We start from the raw sequence: 4,569 nt of genomic DNA on the forward strand, positions 1-4,569 counted from the left end.
CTTGTGCAAAGTATGGACTATTATATATTGCTGGAAAGCTCTGAATGTCTGCTTTCCAACGCAATTGGAAGCATGCCATTTCGAGTTCTGTAGCTCCAGAAAATCCACTTTGAGTGCAGGGAGGTCAGAATCCAACAGCATCAGCAATCCTTTTTCAGCCTGAATCAGATTTTTGCTCAGCTCCTTCAATTTCAGCCAGAAAAATACCTGAAATTACAGAAAAATACACAACTCATAGTAAAGTCCAGAAATATGAATTTTTCCTAAAAACTAATAAAAATAGACTAAAAACTAACTAAAACATACTCAAAACTATATGAAATTATCCCCAAAAAGCGTATAAAATATCCGCTCATCAGCCATCCACGCGAACGCGTGCCTGACGCTATCGCATCATTATGAAGAATGCGCGATGTATGCGATCGCGTCATTGACGCGAACGCGTCGCTTGCGCCGCCCAATTTTCTTTCTCTCTCTCTCCTAATCCTAATTCTCTCTTATTCTCTTATCCTTTTATTTTTCTTTTATCTTAATATTTTTCTCTTCTATTTTTAGTTCTTCTTTGCTTGAGGACAAGCAAACCTTTAAGTTTGGTGTTGACACTTTGCTTAGAAGTTTTCTGTTTATTCCTATGGCACCAAAAGGGAGGCGAATCATCTTCACTGAGGAGCACAACCTGAAGAATAAAGCGACCGCTAGGATAATTAAGGTGGTTGATTTCCTTTCATTTTTTATTCCTCTCCTCTTTGTCTATGTTATGTTCCGGTTTTCTGCTATTTTTTTTTTGTTTGTTGCATGATCTTTTATTAGTTAGAATCCTAGAACTAGTTTAGTTTTTCCTATTGCTTTAATTCTGAAAAGATGTCTCATGTATTACTCACTAAGCTTAAATAAAAAAAAAAGTACAGGAGTAATATATTGCATGAGAAAGTGGGTCTATATTGAAGAATAGTCTTATTTACTTAAATGTGGTGGTATTTCCAGTGATTTTGAATGCATGCTTGAACAGTGCATATTTTTGATAGTGAAGTTTATGAATGTTAAAATTGTTGGATCTTGAAAGAATGATGACAAAGAGAAATGTTATTGATAATCTGAAAAATCATAAAATTGATTCTTGAAGCAAGAAAAAGCAGTGAAAAACACAAAGCTTGTGAAAAAAAAAATAATAATAAAAAAAAGAAAAGAAAAAGCAAGCAGAAAAAGCCAATAACCCTTTAAACTAAAAGGCAAGGGTAAAAAGGATCCAAGGTTTTGAGCATTAATGGATAAGAGGCCATAAGGAATAAAATCCTGACCTAAGTGGCTAAATCAAGCTGTCCCTAACCATGTGCTTGTGGCGTGAAGGTGTCAAGTGAAAAGCTTGAGACTGAGCGGTTAAAGTCGTGATCCAAAGCAAAAAGAGTGTGCTTAAGAACTCTAGGCACCTCTAACTGGGGACTCTAGCAAAGCTGAGTCACAATCTGAAAAGGTTCACCTAGTTATGTGTCTGTGGCATTTATGTATCCGGTGGTAATACTGGAAAACAAAATGCTTAGGGTCACAGCCAAGACTCATAAAGTAGCTATGTTCAAGAATCAACATACTAAACTAGGAGAATCAATAACACTATCTGAATTTTGAGTTCCTATGGATGCCAATCATTCTGAACTTCAAAGGATAAAATGAGATGCCAAAACTGTTCAGGATTGCAGTTGTAAACCCCATTATAAGAAGAAGACATGGGCTTAATTGAACTCTCATTCTCATGCAAATTCACATCTTAAGCCTATATTAGTTTTGGTTGCTTGAGGACAAGCAACAGTTTAAGTTTGGTGTTGTGATGCGTGAGCATCTTTCCTATCTTTTCCTAAGTGAATTTGCATCTAATTTGTTGAGTTTACTTAAGAATTAATTATATTTTAACCACTATGGATGCTATTTTGAGTTTTGTGCAATTTTATTTATTTTAGGTAGCATTCAGATGGATTTGATAAAGTTTCTGCAGAGAAAGAGAAGAAACGAAGGAGATGACCAGCGAATACTGACGCGGACGCATGGCTCACGCGACCGTGTGGAATGGAGGAGATCGCAATGACGCGATCGCGTGTCTGACGCGAACGCATGGACTCGAATCTGCACAAATGACGCGAACGCGTGGACGACGCGGACGCGTCACATGTGCCATGTGCAGAAAAATGCAGAAAACGCTGGGGGCGATTTCTGGGCTGTTTTGACCCAGTTTTCAGCCCAGAAAATACAGATTAGAAGCTGCAGAATGGACGAAACAAGTGGTCCCCATCCATCCCTTGAAGACTTGATTATTTAAATTAATTCAAATTTAAATTCAAATCTGAAGTTAGGAAAATTATCACCCTCTAATTGGAATTAATTGAACAAATAATTGGCTGTTGATGAATTTTAGAGGAGACTAGGAAGTTCTAAGGAATTAGGGTCTAGTCACATATAGTTTGCCATAAATTAAATCCTACATGATTAAAATAGTTAGTAAGAAAAATTAATCAGGAAAAATAGATAACTCTGAAACCTTAACTGTTTTCTCCATATTTTCTTCCCAATTTATTTACTTTACTATTTTAATTTCTGCACGATTGAATATTCAAATACTCTTTTCTGTTTGTCTAACTAATCCTATCAAACACTATTGTTGCTTAATCCATCAATCCTCGTGGGATCGACCCTTACTCACGTAAGGTATTACTTGGTACGACCCGGTGCACTTGCCGGTTAGTAAGTGTGGTTGTAAATACCGCATCAGAAGACCAACTATGGGAGCTCGTATCTTGGGTGGAACTTTGCCCAAACTTGGTGAAGATGGTTGGGATTTCTGTCAACCATTTGAGGAGCGAAGATCCTTGGAGATTCAAGGATGAGTACAAGCATAAGCCACCATGACAAAGAGCTTCCCAAATGTCCAACTTAAGGACTTAAACTAAAAGTGCTAGGTGGGAGACACCCCACCATGGTAAACTCTTTCCACTCTCTTGTATTTTTGATTAATAAGTGATTTAAGTTACCATTGTAGATAGTTTTCTTTCCATATACTTGTTTCAATAATTTGGTTATAGGTTGCTTGTGGAGCAAGTCTCTTTTGCTTGTATTTGAAGATTCTCAAAAAAGCCAAAAAGATTTTTTGTCATTTGTATTTTTGGCTAATTTTGAGCTGTAGGTAGTGTTAGGAGGATTTTGAGTTGTTTTTTCTATTTCTAAAAAAAAAAGGGGTAGGGACGCGTACACACGCCGTGCGCACACGCGTCCATACGCGGATGCAGGCCCCTACATTTTCCAGAGAGTTGGGCCACCCTTGCACCAGCACTAAGCTCCTGGCATAACTTCATGCACGCGTATGCGCACTGCACGCATACGCGTCGATCCACTAACAAAGTTTCCAGGCCTATAACCCAAGAGTTGCGCCAACTCTAGGCTAGCATTAAGCCCTTGGCCCAACTCACCTCACGTGGACGCGCACTGTACGCGTCCGCGCCCATGCCTACATCCCCCATCTACGCGAAGGCGCACCTGGCGTTTCCGCACCCCCGCTCCATTCGCCCATCCATGCGCGCACGCACTGTGCGTGTACGCGTGGATTCAAATTAATTAATCCCAAGGGACGCGAGAACCCTAGCATTCTCTTCAACGTTCACTCTTCCCTCGCCTCCTCTCAAACCTCCATAGTCACCGCGCCCACTGTTCGGTGCCGGACTCGTCACCGCCGCCGAACCGCCGCAACTTCTTCCCTCATCTTTTTCTCTCTTCCTCGCTTCGCTTCTCTCACCGTTTCTTCTCTCGCCCCTTCCTCTCTCATCTCGGCCGACCAACCGCTGCGGCAGCCATTGTCGCTGGCGGTCCTCACCCACAACCATCAAACCTCATCAAAACCCGTTTCTGCTCCTTGCTCCCCTGTTCTCTGAGCCACACCTCTACCCACTTCCCCTCCTCTCCATTAACAACCACCGCGAATTCCACTGCACCGCCATGATTCCTGGGCAGCGCTACAATTCTACCACTTCCTCTTTTCCATTTTCAAATTCCTTCTCTCTCTGCCTCTGCATTCCAGGTTAACCACCTCCTGCTCTGTTCTTCTTTTCTATTTCCAATTTTGTCAGTTAGTTTAGTTCTTTGATTCTGTTCATCTAGGTTAGTTAGATATGCATGTTTTAGTTGATTCTAGGTTGTTAGGTAGTTAGGATGTGGTTAGATGATTCTAGGCCTAATAAGTACTCCGTTTGTGTTTATTTGTGTGACTGTTGCATGCTTTACTGAGTGCTAGTGATATGCTTTGCTGTTTCTGTTTCATGTGACTTGATTCTCCTACTGCCTTGCTTGCTTAATGCATCCTGAGTCATATGAATTCTGATGCGTGGCAGAAGTTAACCAATTTAGAGATTTTAATTAAGAGACAGCGTTGCACGTATAGCTCTTAATCGGCTAAGATCCGTCTCACCAATTTAAAAAGGGTTGTCACAAAATTTTAGAAATAAAATACTGGGAGTATGAGTCCCAGGTCGTCTCCCAACGAGTTGCAGGAAGATGTGCTATTTTACTAATCAGAGGTTTTCCAAAATGGTT

This window comes from Arachis ipaensis, chromosome B06, assembly GCF_000816755.2.
Source record: "Arachis ipaensis cultivar K30076 chromosome B06, Araip1.1, whole genome shotgun sequence".
In the NCBI taxonomy this organism is placed as follows: domain Eukaryota; kingdom Viridiplantae; phylum Streptophyta; class Magnoliopsida; order Fabales; family Fabaceae; genus Arachis; species Arachis ipaensis.